Source organism: Pezoporus flaviventris, unplaced genomic scaffold, assembly GCF_033815535.1.
Source record: "Pezoporus flaviventris isolate CSIRO_AGI_PZ_B2104156 unplaced genomic scaffold, CSIRO_AGI_Pfla_v1 ptg000002l, whole genome shotgun sequence".
Lineage (NCBI taxonomy): Eukaryota > Metazoa > Chordata > Aves > Psittaciformes > Psittacidae > Pezoporus > Pezoporus flaviventris.
Window position 1 is genome coordinate 59,341,626 of NW_026892550.1, and position 25,324 is coordinate 59,366,949.

Sequence of the window (25,324 nt, forward strand, 5' to 3'; positions counted from 1 at the left end):
TTGGAGCATGTGATGGGGAATGATGACAAAATGACATCCATGGGTTGTCTCTCTTGTCCTGTGGGCTACTCTGTGGGCAGCTCATACTGAGTGAGAGAAGAACTGGCATCAATACAAGAAGGAATATCATTAAAAGAACATGCTAAGGGGTATAATAACCTCACTAAATACTAGAGAAGAAAAATCTATCTCCCACAAAGGAGGATGAGGTGGTGAGGTGTGCAGCTGAGGAAAAGGGAGAAGATTATCATTAGCACCATTAGCCAAAGGTGCCTGGGGTGAAAAAACTGGCACCTCAAGAAGCAGTTATTATTATCAGGGCCAAACTCTTCCACCAGTTTTAAATCTGAGTACCTAGGGTGCTGTTATTTTGTGGGTGTTCTGGCATATGGTTGCATATGGGGTTCTGGCAAAGATCTTTCTGTACATTGAGACTTGGCAATTTCAGTACTTGGGATTTGTAGTTATTGCTTACAGGAAAAGGAATAGACAAATTTTTCAAAAGCCTGTTCAAGTGCATAACTTCACACACGAAAGTAGCCTCAATTTAATACGATTGAAAATGTGGTTACACACACATTGCCCAAGTAGAAACATACAACAATTTATAGTGACTGATAATTATAATTTTTAAATATTTGCAAGAGTGTCAATATCTTTCAAATAAAGCAATAGTTTGTAAATATTGAGAAAGGCTTTTTTAAGGCATTAGAATCTTTATAAAGATATTCAGTTCACTGAAATTCTATAATGGTAAATCAGCATCTAACAGAAAAACGATGAAAAATATAGAAATTATCTGAAGTTCAAAATAAGAGTCCATTTCTGTCCTTAACATAGGAAAACAACTTCAAAGTGATAAAATTGTCCATGAAATAATTCCCACTTTTGACCTTATTCTGATACATATTTAGAAAAATATTAACAGCTTCTCAATGAACATTTTATGTATTTATCAGTATGAAAGCATCCTGAAGGCTTTCTGGTACAGTTTGTTACTAGTGTCTCTTTGTTCTTTCCAACATCTTTTTAAATAGTCAGAATTTTAAAAAGCATTTTAACTTGTAAAAAGCTAATTTGATTTATTGGGATTATTTTTATTTATTAACCAATTTGCTTCTGGGTTGATTTTCTTAAGTGCTAAGCTTCATAATGGAAATGCTGACACAACTTTAAGTATAGGAGCAAATGCTATTCTAATAATTCAGCTGAATAAATACCAGCCAGCATTTAGTTATTTTCCCAGGAACTGGATAAACAGCCACTTCCTTTTTAGTCTCTCTTTGTAAAGTAGAAGTTCCACAGCCTGCTAATCATCACTATGAAATTTTCTATTAAAAAATCTCCAACCTTTCTTTTGTTTATTCTGCAAGATCTTTGTGGTTCCATATTAGTCATGTTAAAATAAAAAAATAAAAAATAATCAAAACAAATACAGTGACTCGGCAATGAACAACATTTTGACCTATTTCAAAAAGCACTGTTTCTGAACACTGTGGCTCTTATAGATGAGAACAAGAGAATGAGCTCAGTTGAATAATTCAGATGCTGATCTGTGTTTCAAATGTTCAGGACTATTTGGGTATGGAGATTTTATTTTTACTATTGTTTTGGAATTTGCAGTGAAGTTGAGAATGAGTTTACATTACAGCAGCCACTCACCTGTGGTGCGTAAGAAAGGCTGAATTGGGTGCTCCCCAAGATATCACCCCACTTTGACAAGGCAGTCTGTCGTTTCAAGTTTATTGTGGTCTCAGAACTGATGCGGGTTTGGTTTGTAAACTGAATGGATGGACTAAATTAGTGTGGCACTCTGATTAAATTAATACAACACCATCTGGTTTCATGAACTAAAATTCCTCACAAGGGGTGATAGATAACCTGCTCCTAGTGTGATGCAGCATAACAGTCTGTCTGCAGTTTTATCCGATATATCAAACTATAAGTGGTGTGGTTATTGCATTATGTCATGTCAAGGCTCATAGGAATGGGTTTACTCTACAAGTTCCTGTTTTTTCTGGTCTTTTGGGGTTTTTTTACAAGGTGGGGGAGGGAGTTGCTTTCCCCAAAAGTTCTGCTAGTGAAAGGACAATTTCTCATGGAAATCTTCAAGCCTGAACCTTAGGAGATATGATGGCTGATCCTGATATAAGCACCAGCACTCCTGTATAGATCCACAGATTACTGACAGGTGCTTTTAACACAGTTTTGTCTGGAAATAAAGAGAACAGTCAAGAAAAAAAGGTTAACTGTATAAATCTTCAGTGACATAGAGCTTAAGCCTCAAACAGCATAATTTTCCCAAGCTGTGGAAAATGATGATCCCCCTGCCAGTGCCTCTGGATTGCCCCATCAGCAACTGAGAAAAGTGAGCTCTGTGTGGAGCCAAACCTGATGCAAAAATGTAGTGGAAGTGTAGCAGGGACAAGGCTGGGTCCCTTGCTAATAGAAATATCCATCAGGCTCTATTCTATGCCACCACTCACAAATTATTCCGATCACGCAGCCCCTGTTTTGCATGCTGGGCTTTCCCTGTTTCCATTTTGCTAATAGCTACCCCACTGTGTGGATGGCATGACAGCTCCTGAGTTTATACATCCTTAAACTGTACTAATTACTGGCTTTTAAGTAGCTAAGAGTTTTTATGGCATCTTCATTAGGGTAATAGTAAGTGGGTGGATACGCACGTCAATCAAGTGAAATGGTAGATGAATGGCACATGATATTTCAGTTAATTTGTCCTGTTAATTTCCTTGTGATATTTGCAGCTGTTGAAGGCATCCTTCTCTGTGGGAAAGAAAACAGCTCAGTGCCCCCTGCTTCCTCCCCCCACCCGAGCAGTTATGTGCCTTTTGTAGTACGTGTGGAGCTGTCGGAGAAATATACCCTGAATGTTGGCTTGTGGGTATAAAAAAGGGAGGTGCTGGCGAAAGAGGTGGCTGATAAGGGCTGGAAAGCTGGTCAGACATCTGTGTTCTCATTACTTTTGTATCTGAGCACTGATATTTTGAAATAAAAACAAAACATGTTGTCTGTGAGCTCTCAAGAGGGACCTCTTAACATGTGCCAAGGAGATAAACCTCAGAGGAGGACATGCTATAAAGGGGCAGTTACAGACTGGCTTTGTCAGAGGTATCTGATCTGATCCTGTTGTGGGTGCTAGCAATTTAAGCAGCTGTTTCAGCTTCTTTCTGAAGAGTTTTGATCTGATAATGTGGGCTCTGAGTTGGAATAAGCGAAAATCGTGCAAAGCAGTCAAGCCCTCTTTTGGTGTGCTTCCAGGACTTTTTTAAAGTGGGTGTAATGACCTGTTTGGAAACTTAAAGCAATAGAGGAAAAGTTGAAAATGGGGCCAAATATATGCTGCCCTGTTCACCTGTATGTGTTTTTCTGCCTTCTCCTGATAACAACTCTGAAAACTAAGAAAAGTGGGGAAGCCCTTGGGAAAGGCTGGGGGGGGCTGGTGAGGGCTCCGTCAGCCTCCTGCCAAAAGAAGTAGTGAAAGTCCTGGAGAAAGAGGAGAAGAGGAGGAATGATCTCTGGGACTGGACATAGACCCAAGATAAAAATAGCAAACTGAAAGAATTTATTTATTCAGCTGAGCAATAGTAACATTGGTTGAGAAAGGAAGACTGCATTCTGTGGAGCGGCCCATTGTCACAATAAGGAGTATTGCCCAGGTGATGAAGCAAAAGTGATGAAGCATTTACTTGGCTTGCGGGTTTTGTTTGATTTGACGTGGGTATTTTATTGTCATGGATATTCATGCAGGCACTTTTTTAAAACAAGTGGGAAAAGTATGAACTTCTAAACTTGCTGAAGCCAGCAAGACCATTGCTGTCTAAAAGCAGTTACAAAAAGTGCAACTTGCAGGCTGTCCCAACCTATGCTTCAAAACGTTTGAGCTTATTGTACAGTTCAGCTGCCCTAAAGGAAAACACCAACATTTGCAATGCACTCTAAAATAAGGGAGTTTCTGACAATAAAGTTGCACTGAGCTTTGTTTGCCTTTCTGCTGTTTAGTTCATGAGCTCAGCAGTTTGATGCTGCACAGTACCCTGTGTCTGCCCTCCTGGGCATCTTCCAGGATGCAACCAGGAGTGTGAGCACCTTTGCTTGCTTGCCTGGGGAGAGCCAAGCTGACACATGCTCAGCCCCACTGCCTATAATAACAAACTTTCAGACACCTCAAATGGATGGGTGAAGAGTAAGTCCCACTAGCAAAGAGAGATATTTTTTAGGAATGGTTATGTCAGTTGTGGGCATGATTTGTGCTTCTAACAGACGTGGTTATATCAGCAAGATACTTAAATAGAGCACACTGCTAATTAGTTGTGATTCTCAGCTTTTCCATGATGTGGAGATCACAGGAGGATCATTGATAATGCTGAGAAAACTATAAGAAGAGCATCTTACTATTCCTGTGAGTGTTTTATCACAATGTCAGTAATGTTATATACTCTGCTTTATGGACTGTGTTTTAAAGTTGTATTTCTCACAGGAATGTGTCACTTTGATTACTCTCGGTAAGAAATTTTACAGTGCAACCAGATAAGCCTCTTCTGATTAAACTTGAAAATTTGCTTTTGAAAACTTTCAACAGATTGGGCTTTGTTTTTTTCCCTTTTGCCTCCCTTTTAACACTGCATACGAATGAATGGAAAAAGGCTTCTCCGTGTAATGTTTCATTTTAGCTAATTTAACTCATAGCATGTATCATTTTCATAACTGCTTCAACTTTCAGAAGTTGTCTATAGAATAATTGCAGTTTAGTTTCTTTTTTTTTACTTTTTAAATATCAGTACAGTTTTGACAAACAAAAAGTTTTCCAGAAAGAGAGAGAAAAGAGGAAACCAAAACTGGGTGCATACAGGGAGAAGAGACCCAGGACAGCTTTTTCCCTTTCAAGTCAGCAAAAGCAAATGCTCAGGAACAATTTATTGTTATTAAACAAGATATTAAAATAAAAAAAAAAAATAATAGAAAACCCCAGTGGAGCATAAGTAAATGTATAATTTTAAAATCATTGAGACAGTTGGGTATCCATTTTCCAGAAGGATATGTTGTGGGCACATCGTGTAAATGTTCAGCCTTAGCTCTCTAGGGCATTGATGTTTCTTGAAGGTGTCAAGATATTTGCTGATATATTGATAAATGCAAGAAATTCCTACAAACCATAGATAGGTGGTAGGATTCTTTTACATTTGGTCCAAGTGGCCAGTGCTTCCCATCAAACTTCTTAAGCTAAAATCCTTTAATCTGAGAATCTAGAAGCAATGACCCGCTATTTTTGAGCAGAAGGACAGCATCCAGATCTAAAAGTACAGGCCAAGGAGCCAAATGACCTCAATTCTGTCATTGACAGAGCAGAGACGAGAGCCCAGCTCCCCATGCTTTGGGGACTGCAACTGCTTCCCTACACAGCACGGCATCTGTTTAGCGGTGCAGAGAGGCGCTGCTCAGCAGGTTGCAAGACAAAGAGAAGCAACATCTTTCTGCTCCGCAAACAAGACAGGGAAATTTAGGTAGGCCAAAGGTAATTTTCCAACTCAGTTTTGAGGTGAAATGCTGCCGTCCTCATTTTTTATTTAAAACCAATCTCTTTAAAGCCAGAAGGGAGAAAACCCACTGTGTAAGCGTGATTCCATTCCAGCTTTATATTGCGGTCTCCTCTGCACTCTGGTTACTGCTTTGATATTATAATTGTGTTATTTCTTGTAACATGGGGCTACTATGGGACTCATTAGTCATAAACCTTACCCTTGGAAAATGTAAAAGTCAACATCAACCATCACTAATAATGTATTTCACCTACTGTTATTGTAAGTATGTGAACACAGTCAGAATCTGCTCAGTGCCTGCTCATGTTGTCCTTTGGAAATATCCTTTTGCATAGTCCCTTCCTCTGCTAAGTGCAGGGTCCATTGAACATATTTATTTCACATTTCAAATATTTTTCTACTTATAAAATGAACCAATTGAACCTAGGTCACTGCTTTAGGGTTTTTTTTCCTTAGGAGGAAATAAAATTTGGGTGTGGACCTGAGGGGAGATACCCATTCCACACTTCATCTCATCCCATCCCACTGCTCCTTCTTAAAAAATTTAAAAATTCCATGTGTTTTGAAGTGCAGGATCTGTTAAATGCAGCATATCCTTTTCAGAGATTTGTATAACTAACAGATCAGCTGGAAAGTAGCCACAACCCTGTATCAGTACTGTTTGTGATGTGTAGCTTCCCAGCTTCTTCGGAAAAAACACAGCTCTCCCCTCATCACCAAGGTTGTCTAATTCAACTGCAGATGATGCCTTCCCTTATTCCCCACCTCCAAGATAGCTCATTAAAAAACAATTACAACATTACACTGAATGACCAAGTAAAGCAGCAGTGAGAGACCACATGCTTCTGTATGGGCGGCTTATTGGCTTTCAGAGAGATGTAAGAGAAATATAAAAGAATACTGTGTTACACCTCTGATCTTACCCAGAAAAAGAATCTGACAGGAACAAAAAAAAATCCCAACCTTATCCAACCCTGTTACCAGAAGCACTCAGGGCTTGGTTTAGCACTGCCTGCAGTTTGGCCATGCTTGTAATCCCGTGTGTGATGAAGCAGCTGGCATCAACTCTTGAGAAGGAGCAAGGCAGAAGTCTAGACCTGGCCATGATTAACGTAGCCATGGGAAGAGATGATGATAAAATCCAGGGATTTTGATATCCAGTTGCTCATGCTCACCTTACAGTTTCTTTTAGTTAGTGCAGTAATTGCTGTGGCTAGGGTTGTCCAAATATTTTCACCATGTTGTTGGTGTAATTAAGTAACACAAAAAACATCAGCCAATGACTTTCCATGCCAAATTCAATTAATATGAAAATAATCTATAGCACCTACGTGCTGCATAACACCAAGAGGGAAATACATCTTTCATTCACATGTCCTTTTGTTATTAGTCATTTAACTTTGGTTTTCCATGTATAGATATATACTTTTAAATCCTCTAGATTGAAATAGTTGTGGATAGATTGATTGTGAACTGATTTATGGTCCGTATTGCACCAGAGAAGTAATTTTATGCATATAACTTCTTTTACAATTGCCTCCACAATGATTTCAAAGGATTTCACTGCTTGTGGGAGGCCATCAATAAGTGGCACTTGCATATTCATCCATTTCAATCTGAGATTTTTAAAGATGTGAGGGAATAGAACAGAGCCACTGGAAATTAATTTTTTCAGCAAGTTTTCTTTTTCATTTTTTTAGGAATAACCATGCTTCAGTGAAAGCTTTTTTAAAGTGATAGTATTCCTAAATTCACAAATGCTGAAAGATGAAGATTGGCACAGAAATGTAGCAATTCTTTTCAGTATCCTTTGTCATTCAGTTGAATGTGAATCTTGCATCTGGGCGTTTGTAGATATTTCTTCTCTATGAAATACATGCTATTCCCAAGTGAATTAAACTACTCAGAAATTAGTTTGGTTTTTTAATAGAAGATCAGCTTTCCCAGTTTCTTGGGTTATTTAACAGAACTGTGCTTTTAAATTTGCCAGTTTAAAGCTTTCACTCCTATAGCAATGGAGTATCTGTGGGTCAGTTTCCCACCATCTTTATTTCTCTCCTCTGCACTCAAGAGGCAATTCTGCTCCCATCTGACAACAATCAAGCAGAGAAACAAATCTGCTCTCATTCCTGGGTTAGGTGATAACACCAGTGCCTGCTGCTAGATTGGTTAGATTAGTATCACTGTGATGCAGGAAACAAGCGTATTTCCAGCAAGTTGTTGTAGGAAACAAATGTTGTGGGAGCATCACACAAAGGATGTCTATGCTACACGGCCATGTGCGCTGTTGAGCCCCCCAAAGAGTCTGGTACATCACCATGTGGAGTTACTTGCTCAGGTCTCATTAGCAGAGCAATTGCATGAATGCTCATGGTGCTCAGGCTAATAATTCCTGCCTTTAAGCCAACTGTGCTAAGTTCATCACTACCCAGCCATCACACACATATGATACACTGCTCCCAGTTCTGCAGTTGCTTTGCCTAGTGGCAAATCAGATGTACCTCCGCTGCAGTACATTGTACAATGGCATCTTAGCTGTGGGGAGTGATAGTGCGGTATTTCACCCAGTCACATGTGATAGAAGCTAGTTAAGGCAAACTGCCAAGTTTTTTGAGTTCGGATGGGTCCTGCTAACTTCTTCCATAGGTACTTCTAATTCCCACTCAAACACAGCAAATACTACCCAGACATAAATTATCTCACATTTGTTTTAATGTGAGAACACTGTCTTTGAAAAGCCATGATATCCACTCCTCTACATCATTACCCCAGTCCTTAAGGTTAATCACTAAGACTGAAGAAAGATTTGGGGGGGACACAGATTTGTTCAAATATTGACTGCACATCACCACAGTTTTGCAGTCTCAATCTATATGTAAACACTAGAAAAAGCTGAAAAAAGTGTACTTCCAAAATCCCTTTTTAATTTGTAATAAATCTATTTTGGAATTTACTAAGGCCAGTGCCAGATGGCCCAGAGCATGTTCTTATTCATATTTCAAAACAGAAAAACCTTTCTCAGAATCTGCAAGCTATGTCTTTTTCATGGGGATGATTTCTGTTGAGCAAGGAAAACTCAGGTTAATTAGGCCAAATAAGCTGATGTAGTCAGAGGAAGAGACGCAGAGGTTGCAAGTTCGAAATCCATCAAGACGCCGTGTCAAGCTCTTGTTTGTTATTTGGTAGGGGGGGTGGCCACATAATTGTATAGAAATATATTGCTTCTGTTACAATAAATGCACCAATGTAGGCGGTCTTCATTCAGCAGAGCTACGAAGTGCAGACAAGAAAAACAGCACCTCGTGAAGGCCACAAGGAAATTATACTATGGTGATGGGGATATTGAAAAGTTCCATCTCAGTAGCTGTAGAATACCCTTGACTGTATGAAAATGAACACTATAAGTGGTTTGGAGGAACTAGAAGGGAGGTCCGAAACAGAGAAGTCTCTGATGTTCCTACCCACTTACCCTCCTACCTATATTTCTGTGATTTGAACTCTGAGAGTCATGGAGAGCTGGACACCAAACTGGGAAGAAGTACTATAGGAGGTGATATGGAGCAACATGTAACAAGAAGTGGGACCATAGGCTGAGACTGATCATCTGAGAGAAAGAAGTGGTGAACACTAGTATCTGGCACACATGGGCACATCTGAAGTGTGGGTTTAGAGATGCTCCCCATAGGTGCAGTGGAGGTCTACCTGATGCCAACCAAATCCCTGTGTCTGGGCAGGGTGGGTGTCATGAAGCAGCTCACATGTGACCCCCATGAGCAGGATCTGTAGGGACATCTCTGATGAGCTGAGAATTAGTGTCAGTCTGCTGGTCATCTCTTTCAAGGCAATTAGGTAGGTTAAGGATACGTTTCCGAAACGTTTTTCCAGTCCTGGATGTGTGAAGTGTTCTTTCCTAACGGATCACCCATTTTTTACTTCATTCAGACAGGAAGACCTCTTATGAAGACCGCAGAATACATAGTCCCCCAAACTGATTATGGCACCTGGCCTTTGCCCCATGTGATTTGTGCCTGCGGTTTGTAAGGAACAGAAAAGTCTCTAAGAGTGGACACATTGTGTTTTGTTCTTTGCCTGTGAGCTGCAGAGCCAGTGCCCACCCCTAACATGAGCATCTTGGAAAAGAGAATGCTGGAGCCTGCTCTGTCTGGTTTTAAGATATTTAACTGCTAATGGAGAGCAAGTATTCACCTGAAGAATAGGCAGATTCCAGTATCTGCAGGGAAAGAGGAAGACTTAAACCTAACTTCTTCAGGTTGTTGAGGTCCAGCTACTTAGAACTTAAATCAGTTCTCCTCACTGCCTGCACCTTGAGGAGTCTCCAGCTCTAGGGCTGTCTTCCTTGAGCCCTTGATATTTTATAGCCTCTGAAAGTAAACAGAGAGATAGACAGCTTAAAAGATTTAGAATTGCCTTAAATCTGCTCAGCAATTCATCTTTACTAGCAGTCAGCACCAGATATTTTTAAGGAAGAAGATGTTCAGCAAGCTCTATAGAGCGTCATTATTCTGCAAATAGGAATTTTCCCCTAATTTTTGTAACTATGGGGAAACAGACACATCATTCACAGCTATCTTCAGGGGCCAAGTTCAGACACAGATTTTGATGAACATCATCTTATACAGCCTGGAGGCAGAAGGAGATATTTTCTTTGTCCAGGTTGTTTCTCTCATTGTGGAGCACAGCGCTATGGTGTTGTTTTGCTGCCCACCAGCAGTCTATCTGTGTTAGTGTGCACACAGGCACCCATCCCAGGCCTTTTCATAAGCATTTGTCAGGAGAGGTTGCAGTCAGAGCAAGAATGGGTGCCTGCCTCCCACAGCTCGTTGAGTCCTCTCTGCCACCCCCAGTCAGCCTAAGAGCGTGCTGGCTCCATTGACAAATTCCATCACTGACAACGTGTGTCAAATTAAGATCTTCCCCATTTCTGATTGAGTTATCAATCTGCCTTTAGAGAGCATGACCTGGATTTATCCTTACACACTGTGCAGGTATCTGGACCAGAGAAAATGAAAGTTAATCAGAGAAGGATCCTAGCCAGCTTCAAGGAATAAACACCATCTAACGCAGGTTTATGACAGGGCTGGGTAGTTCTTGGAAAAAAAAACATCTTCCACCATGGTGCTCTTAAACTACATTAAGTGCAGTAGTTCCCTTTGTCTGCCTTCGTGCATATCCAAAATGGAGTGCTGGTTCTTTAAAATAAGCCCAAAATTATGCCTTCCATTTTGACAGCCAAATGATTGCTCCTTGCTCCTGTCTGCAAGAAGCAGGAGGGTGCTGAGTTGAAGCCTTTGGGATGGGACTCAGGAAAGACTCTGGCCACAGACTGCTTTCATAACTTTGAATAAGTCAGCAATTTCTTTGTGCCTCTGTTTAGATACATGTGGACATGCCTCATGTTTCTGCACATCGGGATCTTCTTTTCCATGATGCTCAGCCTTCACCATTTGGAAGGGAAGTGCCTATGTGCTGTGGAGCACAGCGGACTCCCAACCTCTGGGGAATACTGTTGTACCTAGGTAATGTTCCTGTTCACAAAGCTGAGTATTGTACAAAATATTAATAACTTCTCTGTTTTGCCTAGTCTTTTAGCAACCAGCAGCCTAGCCTCATTAGAAAGCACCTAACACAATCAGGTTCATTGAGTATCTTGATGTGTCTGTGCTGAACATACTTTTTGGGTCCTAACAAAAATACCTTTACCTTCCTTTGTTTGGTATTTCAGAGGGAATGTGGCCGGGACACTGGAAATTCTAGGTTTTATATTCAGCCTGACCAAAGGCTTGCCAAGTGAGGAGGTGGCTTCATCATGCTGCACTGCTTTCCTGTATTTCTCCACTTGTGTTTGATTAGGTGGTTGCTCCTTGGGGCAGCAACAGATGCTGGAGCCCCATGCACATTCAGTTCTCACACCTGGCTGGGTGGCCTGGGGCTGCATTAGTTGCTGCTAAAAATAATAGAAGTATCAAGTGAAGGATACTCCTCCACTCCAGGCTCACTGCTAGACCTCCCTTCCATAATCAGTAGTACACAAGGGGACACTCATGGACAGCGTGGTTCACACACATGTGTGCCCACACACTCATGTGCATGTACTCTCTCTGTCTCTCTCCATATTTAATGTCTCTTCAGTGCTGATGGAGTCTCTTTTGAAGAAGTGCTCATACTGTGCTTTTGTAATGGGGCAGAAAGGCTAGAATGCGAGAGGGACTGATCTCTGTTTATTTTTCTTTGGCAATTTTGTGGTGAGTGCTGTGGTTGGCATGCAGACTGAGAAGTTACAGGGAGGGAGAAGTTTAAATATAATTACAAGTCAGTGCTTTCTGCAGCCAGCTCTGTAGCTTATATAAGAGATGGAGAGAGCATTTTTTCCCATGGTGTTAGGGGGCACAGAGGACACCCCAGTTGCTGAAGATTTGTACTGTTCTGAGAGGCAGGGCGTTCTGTTTGGGAACTGGAAATAGCCTTTGGGAAGCAGGAAGAAAGCAGAAAACTCTACTAGCTGCAGAGCTCCTCATACATTAACAAAGCTAATAGGAAATTACTGTCATCTGCAAGAGAGGGATGTTAGGAGAAGGCCACTCAAACTTCATAATCCAAAGTGCATCTATTTTCAGTAGGCCTGGGGTAGATAACTTTTAGTTCTGGGAGGAGTGAAAATACTGTGGAAATCTTTTCCCTATTCCTAGTAAAATCTTTCCCAATTTGTTTAAGATCATTCATCTCTTGATATCTTGATAACTCATCAAGTTATCTGTCTTCTCAGCTAGGGTAGCAGAGAGGTGTTCAGAGGCACGAACCTCCTTTCTGGCTGCTCTGTGTTGACAGTTTCTTTTAGTTTTGCTATTTACACCCCAACGCACATTACAGCACCTTGTGGATATTTCCATCTCCACCTCACTGCAGAGACCACTTTTGGTGCCTACTGAGGTTGAAGAATTAGTTAATTTGTAATTTTTTTTAAACAAATTTGGTAGATTTTGAAAGCTCCATGAGTGCATAAAGAGCAATAGTGAAGGCATTTATTCATAATTAGGGTTGAGGATGCATTGGAAAGGAAGGTAGAAAGTGCACAGTAAAGAAAGGACTAACAAATTCCAGTATGTTAAAGAAAATGCTTGAATTTGGTAGTAGTTTGGTAATGCTGGCCAACTTGGTGTGTTCAGCCTTCCAGGCGTGTAAGCCTCTTCCCAGGAAGTCTGTTATGTTTTAGAGAATGCAGGCAAACTCTCAGGCACAAAAGTTGTTCTTCAGCTTATCCTCTAATCTTTTGTGAGCAAAAGCTTTTCTTCTGTTTTATTTGTTTCCCTCAAGTGCATCAGTTTGATTTCCTACAAAACTTGCCTTCTGTCTATTCAAGTAAGCCAGCACCATGTCCTAAGATACTCTTATGGCTCCCCTGTCATTTACTTAATGGTCTTACACACATATGAGGACAAGATATTCTCTACCTGCAGATAATTTTGTTTTACAAATGTGCTACGGTCAATATGTTTTAAATTCTGGCTATGATCTGGCTCCTGAAGCACAGAGTTGCAAACACTCTAGTGTTAGATAGTTCCAATGTGTATTACTACAGTTGCATTTATGTTTTTTAAAACAACCACAAAATCACATCCAAGTACTAAACTTAGAAGCTGTTTTTCCACTCAGCTGAATTCTTGAAACTCCTGACAACCAACACTTATTTAGATTAAATTATAGTGAATGGGGGTGCTTTCCTTTAGGGGCTTGAACCTGCTTAGAGTGTCAATTTGGTTATTTGTGTAAGAAAACGCTGGCCTGAGGTTTTATTTCTGTTCAGGCTTCTCTGTTTCACGAGGGAAAAAATGAAGATAAATTAGAAGGGGTCAAAACTCTCTTTTCATATATGCCTGGTAAATCTGAAATAATTTCACACTACTTTCAGTTCAGCTGAGGTAAATCTGGGATCACAACAATGAAGCTAGCAGGCTGGCTGCATTCATACTGCTGAAACAAAGTGCTGAGTCCTACAGAAAAAGCTTCAGGGTTTTGATGGTTGGTTATTTTTGGTTTTTTTTTTTTTAAATGAAAACGTGTATCGTGTGATTTAAAACTCTGATATGTTCATCTCTAGAAACAGCAGGAGAGAGAAGCAGTACTTCCAGATGGGAAGCTGCATTAGAAGTGTGGCGTGTCAATCTGAAAAGAGACACCTGGGTAAGTGAAGATGCTAATAAATAAGCATTCTGGGCTTTGAGCCTTGTGAGTGCTTGTAAGAGAACAGTTGGAAAGCCTTAAGTGAGGGTGTCTTTCTTGTGTGCAGCTGACCAAGTGTGTTGCTTACAGTTACCATGTGTCAAGATGTTTCTTGCTCATTAGTTTTACACTGATGGAAAGCAACTTTAAATCACTCTTTAGAGGAATCCACCGTGAGGCATGCCAGCTGTGTGCCAGATGAAGGAGTTGTAAAGTCATGTTGGACAGGCAAGAATATACCAGAGAAAGAGATTTAAAGTCATGAGAAAGATAATTACTTTGCACTCAGAGATTAACCAGAGGAAAGAAAAGGGAAGAATTACACTCTGCATTTGTTAGAAGGTTTCCTGCTCTCTCTCCATCCCACTCACACATGCACACACATGCACACAGCTCAATTTACTGTCACAGTGTCAGGTTAGCCAGGACTGCCAGCATGTGAGAAATCCTTATGGGAAGATTTCTCAGCAAGCACAGACTCACTCCTTTCTGTCTTGTTGTATTTGCTTTTACAATACAAACTGCAGAAGTTGCCCCAGACACGATGCTCTGCTTGTTATGAGGGTTTGAAAACATTAATATTCATGACTATTGCTAAAAGGTAGGACTGGAGCTGAGGCAGGCAGTGGGCAGCATGTTTCTGGAGGCGGTGAGTAAGGCAGTGGTGTCTTGTGGCTATTGTCAGAATGGCTCTGGCTCCTTCAGGCCAGAGCCCAGTGTCTTCTGCCTTCCTGGTCCTTCCCGCTATTTTGGGTTCTCCTTATCCTCCCATTTAAGTGCTGTTATTCTTTCTTCCAGGCAGAATAATTAATCTCTTAAGGCACTAGCGTTGTGCTTGCAAGGGCTTGGGGGCATGTTGGTGATATGGGGAGTTATGAACTGGTGAGCTCAAGAGATCCTCTAGCTCCCAGGGAAGATCTGATGTGCTGCAAGCCCAGGCCTTGCTGAGCACGTCCCGCAGCTTGCATAGGTGGAAGTTTTGGAATTGATCAGATGTTGTCCAGTAAACAGAGAGCCAACTTGGAGGGCTCTCAGGCTTGGTCACTTGGTCACTGTTTGTATTACGGTGGCACCTTTAGGCACTGTCTCAGATGAAAGCTTGACATGAACGCTGTCAAAAGAAACAAAATTGCTTTTAATATCCCAAAGATCTGTTATATGTAAAATCTAATTTTCTTTAAAGTGGCACAGCTACCCCAAGTATGTTCACTAGATTTATTAGGAAGATGCTATCAAGTAAATTTTTCTGTTTAAAGTAATAGGGCTCTTTTTTTCTAATGGAAATCTTTTGAACCCCTTCTAAAAGGCCACCAGCAGATGCCCTGACGTTGACACCCTGCTCCTAGAAAGGCAGCAGATGAGATGTAGAGTTTGCACTGAATGTAATCACCCTTGGTGTAATGAAACTCTCCTTTTTGTCATTGATTTGGGTTTGCTTTTTTTAAATCATTCTATCTAAATGGAAGTATCTTTACAGGAATTTTTTTTCTGCCCATTTTTCAGGGCCTTAACCACTGCAGCTGCAAACATCACTGCTGCCTGCAGAGAGGAATTACAGCCCTATGAAATCTCTATAACATGACTCTACTACCTGCCCCCCTTCCTCCCTTTTATCTCTCTTTGTGCATGGATGGACCTTTTGGAAAGTTATAATTTGGATGTGAAACAATTATCCTAAAACAGTTAGCCAGAGCAGAGTGGACACACAAATTTATCTTCTCTCTCTCTCTTTTGGTGAAGAACATCTATCTTCCATGACCTCTTGATTACTGAAGCCTTCAAAATATATTCTTTGGTCTGTGACACTGTGCTCGGTGCAGGGCTGAGCATTAAATATCACCCTCTGTGATTAATTGGAAGTTAATTAAATCTATCACTGAAACAATGAGAAGGCAATGATCTATGTAATCATTGAAATAGTAAATGAAATGGTGTAAAGGCCCTTCATTTCACTTATTGACAGTGATGGAGGGGTGCCTGAGCCCTGCTGCTCAGCTGTGGCTTTTTTGCCTGACCACACAGGTCTGCTTAGGCAGACACAAACTTTCCAATGAACCAAGTGGCAAAGCAGAGCTAATGGTTGTCTACTAGATGCTGCTTTTCCTTTGCCACCTTCAGATGCTGTTCAAAAGGGCTCTACTGTAACTCTGGTATTTTGGGTGTGCCATGCAAGCAGTATATCTGAAATAGTAATCCCAAGGGACAAAGCCTTTCAGTACAGTGCATGGATTATCTTGCTGCGTTCAGCATGAATCAAAATGTTGCTGCTGTGATTGTTTGGTAAGCAATAACATTATGTTTATTATTTTACATTTTAAAAGTACTTCTTACGTGAATCTATAATTTTTCCATAGCTCTGATGCTGTTCATCCCATCCTGGCAAGAAATGTTGAGTACATGATGTTTTTCTTCTTGTTTCTTACTGATTGTTAAAACAGTTCAAGCAATGAAGTATCCTAGAATACATGAAAATACAGCTGGAAAGGATGCTATATATTGTAGCCAGTACCCAAGCAATTTTTCTAGGTGTATTTTTGGGAAAAATGCAGATATTATTGACTTCTCTCTTAGATGATGTTGCGATTGATTTTCCTTTTGTGTGCTGCTCCATAGCATGAAAATATTACTTGTTTTATAATAGGAGATTCTTTTATATTAATTTCAAGTTTCAGATGTGTGATGATAACATCAAGTATTGACCTCAAATGCCACTCTTTGTAAACCCTTTCTCACTCTGGAAACAAAAGAACAGCAACCCTGAAGGAAAGGTCAGGAACTTGTCCACTCTCTTTCTCTCTTCCCACCTTCCATTTTTGCTCAGGCTGTCCCTGGACACATGTACACCTCTGAAAGGACACAAGTCTCTGTGTTCCTCTTTGACAGGATGGGGTCAGTTCTTTGCCTTGGCTCCATGGGCCCTCAAAGTGCACCCAAAAGCTCCAAAGACTTGCAAAATTAAAGAGGTTTCCCTTATCTTGCCATTGGTTCTGTTGTAGTTCACTTTTTAGCCAGGAGACATTATTGCTTCTCAGTGTACTAGTCACTCTTTCATGCCTGCCTTTCTGATCCAGATGTCTACTTCCACCATTCTGGTAGCAGACATGCTTCTCATGACGGCTCTAAGCAGAGTAAGCCTTGACTTTACAATGACAGGATTAGTCTTCCAAAACAGAAAGTAGCTCCCCACAGAGGACCAGTTCCATGAAGCCATGTATGAAAACATGCATGTATGTAAAACAGCACCGAGAAACCATCTGCTAGCCAGAGAGCTTGCAAGCAAAGTAGTGTAAGCGTCTCATCTCCCCAGGAGTAGCTTAAGTCTCATGTCTTTCAGAAGCAGAATATTTTACTCTCTCCAGCAATGTTTTACACAGAAAAAAAAAAAAAAAAAGAAACAAAACAAAACAAACCAGTGGCAATGCATGAGGGGTGAAAAGACTTTTCCAAAGACCCATGATTCCTTCAGGAAGGAAAATATACCACCATAATTTTTTTTTTTCTCACCCTCCTGACTCTGCATCTTCCAGTTTCTGTGTTCTTTTCTTTCAGATAACCAGAGGTGATGTCCAATTTGTTTAAGTCAATGAAAACTAAACCTGCTACTAAGTAATAGTTACTAAGCAGGAGTGAACCATTATTTATCATGAGAGCTGTAAGAAAGCCCTTTCTATGTGGCCTCCTAGCTAACAGCAATAAATTAGTAACCTCACAGTATCCTGATAACTGAATGAGGTTCCAGGCACCTGCTCAAGCCACTGGGGTCAGGAGATAGTTCTTCTGTGTTTTGCCTCTGTCTTTGTTTAGGCAACAGAGAAATTATTTCTGAGATGGTCAAAGGAGATTGTTCCAGGAATATTTGAAATACTTGGTCCTCACTTGAGAAGCTGATGTCCTTCTTTTTCCTCTGTAACTGATTAAGGAGTGTGAGATCTGAGTTTTACACTGTGAATTAGCTTTGCTAAGAACCTGTCAGCTTGTTTGGTGTAGGGATCTGAAAGACATCATCTTGTGGGAAGCTGCATTTCATGTCCCAGGTGAGCTCACCTGTGAGGCACCTGCCATCCAAAGAGGCAGCTGGAGACTCTGTGGGTGAGAGGGGCACCAGTGGACTGTCTGAGCTGGCATGCTGTCCTGGGTTCAGCCGGACACTGGAACAGGCAGTGACTCAAAATCAGACCCAGCCCAGCCAGAAGACACTGCTAGCTTTGCTTTTCTGCCACAGCTGCATCTCGATCTCCAATTTAAAGCTTCTGGGGAAAACAAACCCAAATTCCTGGGTGAAGAATGGTTCCGATCGCATTTAATATTCAAGGTCAAGTTCCTACCATTTATTATTTATTGAGCTCTGTGAGCTTGCTCAGCAGCGCACAATACATAAAGACACAGACTATCATAATGGATTTGCAGTCTAAATTTCACAGTGTAAGATAGATATTGGTACATATTATACCTGGTAGTTAGGTCACAGTCCGGTCTCAGAACAACGCAGAGATTTTTTTAAAAGCTTCTTCCATTAGTAGTCCATTAGAGTCGCATAAACTTTTTAGATTTGAACAATTAATCCCCCTAAAAATATTCAAACAGATACATTGAATATTTTAAATACATTTAGTACATGTGGAAAATGCTGACCTGACATAACTATGTATCTATGTCGTAGCCACCGAACGGTAACAGCAGAGTCTGAAGAAGTGGTTTCACATTCTCTGTAGTAGTGCAATCAGTTTAAAACCATTGCCACACACCATTCCCAGCGCCAGCTTCAGTATGATGTCAGAGCCAGAGTAAGTGGTTAGGACAAGAGGCTCATGCTGCAGGGCACATAGGTTTTGCAGGGCTCTCTTCTGTGCTTGCCTCACAGGCATGTGTTTCCAGAAAAAATCCATGATGTCACAGGTTAATCACTGCTTTCATGGGGGGACCCCAAAGGTAACATCCTCCCAGTCTCTAAATCTGACTACATCCATGGAAAGCAATGGAAATACAGCAATGTGGTACAGTGAAGGATGCTGCGCTTGTAGCTCTCTGGAGCCACTCTCTTGATAGGATGAGGAAGCAAAGAGAAGCACATTTTAGCAAAGCAGCTGCCATCATCTAGTCCAGGAGGCTACAAACAGGAAAAGGTCCTGGAGAGCATTGTCTTATGGCAGCTCTTACAAGAGAAACCTGCCATAAGACTTTATTTAAGAGTAAAATGAAGAAACCCAGGTGGGCATGGAAAAGTAATAATCATCTGCAAAATGAGAAAACAGGGTGAAAATGCTTTTGAAAACATAGTGTAAGTGGTTATGCTACCAGATGTGATCTATCTGTATGGGAAGCGGTCAGAATAGCCCTTGTCATCATGGGGCTCTTCCTAACGGTAACAAGCATACGTGCAGCCTCAGGGAGCTCCCTCCATGTATCCTTTCACAGGGTAGCAGACATGAATGCTTTGTTGTATGGTTATTTCTCTTGGTAAACAGACTATTATTTGATTTTTGGTTCTGAGAGCAAACTTTTGACTATTTCTTTTGCCATTGGAGTTTGTTAGAGCTGTGTGCAAGGGAAGCAAGAGCTCTGTGCAAGTCTGCGTCTGAGGGATAGGTATGTGCTAGTGAAGCTGTGGTCTATTCTACCTTTTTCACCTCCTACAGTGACCTGAAGATTGCCTATAGAAGCTGTTCCTACTAAGACAGAACCCAAATCACAATGGGGATGCTTGGCTTTTCCTAATTTGCACTTTGCACTTTTTGAACAGCAGATTACTTCTTAATTTCTCCCCGGTCCTTCTGCTCGCAGAATTCCCTCTGTGCTGATTCAACAAACCAGTGCAATTAGGGACATGGATGGTAAGCTCGCGGAATAGACGCATGGAGGCTGGGGACAGAATAAATGCTGAAGTTGTCACTTCTACCCTACAGGGAGCTTGGACATAATTTCTCAGCACTGTTTTTTGCCAGTGGGTTAGCTTCCTAACAACTTTATAGTGGAACATTGAGTACATACCCTTCGTATTTACTTTGACTCGAGGTACAGTTTTGGTGGGACCTGTGTTTTCCTTTTCGATCAGAACCATATTCTGTTCTCCACATTATTCAGCTGCATTTTTTGTCCCTGCAAAGGAATAGAGGCTTCAGTGGGGCTTGAGTTTATGGTTAAAAACAAATCTCTCAGAGCCTTTCATAAATATGAGTGACATTTAGGGAATCCTAGAAGTGTCTCCTGGGATACTACCAGAACATCACATGGAAATTTGGAACTCCTCTACTAAAACTGGGAGAGAGCTGATTACTTTAACACAGCAACAGCCACAGGCAGATATTTCTTAACACATAGGATAAATAGGACAAAACACTAAAATCCAGTTGTGCGTTCAGTGGCATTTCTGTCCAAAGCTGTGTGCCCACAGCTCATCTTCTCAGTTATATACCACATGGGAGAATGACTTTTTCTTCTCTAGGTTTTTCTGTGTGTTTGAAGGGCTTTTTGTGTAGACAGCAACTCCATGGGGATGTTTCCCACCTCGCTAGCAGTGGGAGCAGCCACAACTGCTGGGGAACATCTTAGCAGCAGTACTGTTCCCTTGACAACAAAACACTATGGCAAGCATTTACCACAATTAAGCTGGTTCAAGCAGAAGAAACTTGAAACATTTACAGAAGAGACAAGAAAGCAGAACATAATTTTGCCTTTTACTCCTCCTCTGCTGCCTGGAAATGTTTTGTCAATTTTTCTGATGATATATCCATCACCAGCCAGTGGATCTGCTGAATACTTTATGGGCTTAAAAAAAAAAAAGACCTCATGATTCCCATAGGCACTCCAACCTTTTCTTGTTCTAATTTCAAAGGCCCTTTTGAGTGGGAAACAAAAGGTTAATTTTCTCCAGCTTGCCCAGGCTGACTTAATGTAACAGAAGGCAGCAAATTGTATTGATTTAGTGACATGCAACTGTCCAGAAAGAGCTATTTATACATTATTCAGGACAAACACTGTCATAATGGACAAACAGCAGCAGCATCTGGGATGTTAATGTCTACAAATAAGATTATTCTTTGAAAGGATTAGGACGAAGCATTTTGTGTAATTAGATTTCTCAGTTTCAGGAATGAATTGCCTTTTACCAGTAAAAGCTGTCACTGGGGGAGCCATTAGCTCCTTATAACTGAATTAAATGCATAATTAGTGACATGATCGCATTAGGATTTGTTTCATTTTTAACTAATCCGGGGCGCAGGGGGGTGGTCTTTCCAGGTCGACACGGCCCACCTCAGCGGGGACCGGCCTCAGCTGGTGTGCTGGAGCCGGTAAAAGTCAGGCGCGTGTGAACGGGAGCTGGGGCCTCGCCACGGTGCTCGTGGGGCTATTCATCACTGGGTGGTGGGTGACAGTGACTGATGGGCTCGGCCCGGGCCTGGCACTTTACCAGTGCAAGAATCATACGAGCCAGGGAGCAGAATGACAGCTGGAGCGCCGTGTCAAGTGGTGTAGAGACCAGAGCTATTAATAATCTGTGCCACATGATCTGTGCCGCCAGAAAACAATGATTTAGACATTGGTTAGAATAAAGATTTCACATTTAGTATGGGGGGACTAGCCTAGCACCAGCAGAATAAATCGCTATTCAATCAGCATGTATGAAAATAAGGCAATGAATACATTAAGGGTTAGCAAAAAGGAGGGGAGTGGCTAAGCCCCAGTCCAGGATGAATACTGTTAATCAGTATTTCCTCAGGCTTCAGTTAAGCTTGCAAGTGATGGCATTAAGTGGTACTGGAAGAGCCACTCCTGAATTCTCTGGCTGATTGCAAGTAGAAACAGTAAGGAAATCCCATAGGTCCCAAAATTTAGCATCCTCCTGGTCCTGCAGCTGTGCCCAGTCGTACTCTTCCAATTTCAAAAAACACAGCAGACACCTTTTGCCAAGGAAGCCCTTCCTGCATCCATTCTGGAGAAACTGGCTGAGGGAACTTGGGCTGTTCAGCCTGGGGAAAAAGTGTCTCGGAGCGGGGAGACCTTATTGCTCTCTAGAACTACCTGAACGGAGGTTGTAATGAGGTGGATACTGGTCTCTTCTCCCAGTAACAAGTGATAAGACAAGAGGAAATGACATCAAGCTGCACCAAAGATTTAGATTAGAGATTAGCAAAAAATTCTTCATGGAAAGGGTTGTGAAGCATTGGAACAGGCTGCCCAGGGAAGTGGCTGAGTCACCATTCCAGGAGTTATTTAAAAGAAGTGTACATGCGGTTAGAGCTAGGTTAACAGTTGGACTTGATGATCTTAAAGGTCTTTTCCAACCTAAATGATTCCATGACTGTAGACTTTCCTGGTACAACTCTATTTTTTTCCAGCCTCTACTATGTCAAAGGGAAAAAAATGTGGACCAGCACATTCTAGCCCCAACAACCATGTGGACCTGGGAGGGCCTGTGATTCACTCTCCAGAAATGGTGCACAGGGCAAATTTGTTCTTAGCCTCTCCCCAGCATTTAGCGTAAGGGTCAGCCATGAAAGTGGGGAGGCTTGGCAGGTTTGCAGCCACCAGATGTTTGTTTCTGTAGCTCTGCTTCAGTGGCTTTTGTAATAGTTCAAGCTGTGGTATAAATCAATCTCTGAATGGCATTTCTGGTGGTTTTGTCCTCAGTTCTGCCTCTCTGTCAATTAAATACCAGTAGCAAGGCTGTCTTACCCATTGTGCATTTTAACTGGGCTCCTTGATGTTTACATGCTTCCTCCAAATGCTAGGTTTTGCCAGGATAATTCAGATATTCCTCGTTACTAGATGGTCATCTTATGGACAGCTTAGATTAACAGAGGGGGGATCGGAGCCAAATTCCTGGAGAAGTTCTGGTGCAGATACCATCTGAAATATTGGTGCTCCTTTCAGAGAGATGTGTTTTCACAATCTAACTTTACTTGTATGTGGAGTCATTCTGATTCAGCGCAGCTAATCAGCATCTGAATGCCTGTGTCACATTGTGAGTTGTGTTACCACTAGTGTCTGATAAGACCTGACTGAGGACCAGGTTTCATCTGTCCCAGGTGCTGAAAAAAGATGGTCCCTGCTGCAAGGAACACAATATCTTATTCCTGGACATACCTTATTGTTTGTCAGGGAGTGTCATTTTAGGGGTGTAAGGTACATATGAAAATGATGGGTTGTAGCCAAGACTCGGTTTCTCAATATGAAAATGGGAAGTCAGAGTAAGTCTCAGAGCGCAAAGCATGGAGGAGCAGCAGAGGAGCGCTTGGGAAGGCCATCAGGTGAAGGGAGACCTCAGATGCGCCTGCTCTCCACTTTCGGCTGTCACCAAGGGCCTTTCAGTGTCCCAGGTACTTCGGCTTTTCCTTCTGTTTCCTTTTTCTTTTTAATTTTCTTGCGACTGCTTTCTCCAGCCCTGAATCAACGCTTAAGTGAGTGATAATAACTCATCCTTTGTGGGGTAATTTTTTGCTGTTTGTGTTTTGTACAATTATAAATTGTATAATCTCAGCTCTCACAGCCAGAGCTTAATATATTTGACGTTATTGCTTTTCGTTTTATGGAAATAAATTACTGCTCACATTCTGACATTTAAATTAAAGGATCTGCACTAAATCTTGTGTGCCACAATAAGAAATTAAGAGAGCATTCCTTGCTAAACAAGCAGAGCTGGAAGCTCCAGTCTGTCAAGCATTCTGTCCATTCAAACCAGTTTACAAAGAGAACAACATGTTCAGTTCATTCTGTGCTTCAACACCAGTTAGCAGACATTGCTACCCAAGGCAGACTGGGCCCTGGATGTCTAAGGATGGCTTTCGCAACACAGAGGAGGTCAGCTGGGGAGGTTTGTTGTGTCCTAGGATGTGCATGTGCCACACTCATCTCTGGAGGGCATTATTTCCCACTTGCTTGTGGACAGGCTCATGATCAGGTATACTCTCAAAAATCATATGCAGAATGACCTGACAGGGGGTCCCTGCTTGGCTCTGCGCCTCTAAGCCTTGCACAAGCAGGGACCAAAGTAACACAAAGCTGGTTTAGAAATGGTAAGCTTTTCAGAAATCACAAACTGGGAAATGCAGGGGGGGCCTTTTGGTTTCTAAGCTCTTCTTATGCGTTGGGGTGGTGATTTCAAGCTTCTCAGTGCTGCATGAAGAACTGAGATGTTCTTCCATGGAAAACCTGATGCATTTGTGCAGCCCAGCCTCTGCTGGAGTATTTCATTAACTATTTTATGAAACTCGCAGTAAATGTTGAGGGCTGGCAGGACTGCAGCTCCAGTGACATTAAATGGCACTTTTTTTTTTTTTTTTTTTTTTTTTTTTTTACTCCCATTATCCATTTTAACCGTTTGCACCAGCCAGGGCCTTCTTTACCTAAACAAGAACAGTAATTTTAGCCAGTTTGTTCCCAAAAGCGAGCTTCACTGACTACAGACCACTGTAGTGGTACTTCACCACTACAGACCAGCTGTTGCAGGGAAATATTGGAAAGAGTAGTGCCAACAGAAAAGCTCTCAGGACCAGCTTTTTCTCTGGACCCACCTACCCTACAGCACCTTTTCTATGTTAGATGCCTGAATACTGTGTGAAGTTTCAATCCAAGAAGATTATACATTTCTAGGAGAAAGGTGAATGGAAAATACATTTTATGCAGTTACTAGAAAATCAGATTTCATTGTGATATCTGTCCTTCCTGGGCTTGAGGCCAAGACTAAATGCAAAATAAACGAAGAGCACAGCAACCTGGATACAATTGCCCTTCAGTTAGTTCAGTAGCTGAAATCAACAGGGAACTGTACTTCGAATGTATATAGGGCTAAAACTGGACCATTTTAACAGCTGGAAAAAGCAAGCAGAAATATTTCAAAAAATTAAAAAGTGAGTTTTCTTCATCTGAATCTCCCAGTGCCCATTTCCCATGTAGGAAATGAGTGCACAAAAAGTATTGCTTTTCATGAGGACTTTACAGAAGTGAATTCAGTAATGTTTGTGAAGGGCTGAGGTAGTGATGATGGTTAAAGGTTGTATCAGAATTCATCTGTGCAGCTTTAAAAGCAAGATTTCCTGTCTCAGGAATGACAGACTTTGCAGCCCCTATTTTTGTCTGCATTATGTAATAAATTGTACTGCTACTTGATATAAAACAAGCAGTGCAATGTCCTTAGGGTTTGATGCCAAGCAACCGCTATAATTTCAGAATCCCAGGGGAAAGCAGACCTTTGGGTTACAAAAGACAACACAATTAAACATGCTCTGAAGTGTTCCCAGGCACAGAGGCCATTGGCTTGCAGCTTTGCTTGTAAATCCTCTTAGCTTCTGGGGCAGGGTGAAGCACATACATTGCTTTTTGTGAGTGATGCCAGGTGCAGATGTGCACTCTTTGGAATTGTACCTGGGCATCTTTTAAGAAGGTGCAGGTTGGCATGAACCAAAACAGTGTCAGGGAAAGTTGTTGCTGTTTGCTGGGGCAGATAACTGCATTTACATGCCCAGAACTGTGCTCATCTAGATGTAACCTTGATGTCTAATTGACCCAGGTCCTGGTGGTCTGGCCAG

At 41.5% G+C, this 25,324-nt stretch overlaps 1 long non-coding RNA gene across 2 annotated transcripts in view; it reads left to right on the plus strand.

The window, feature by feature from the left end:
* LOC133275556 (uncharacterized) overlaps window positions 1–25,324 on the plus strand; it is a 231,645-nt gene that overhangs the window by 179,207 nt on the left and 27,114 nt on the right. The gene's annotated exons all lie outside the window — the stretch shown is intronic.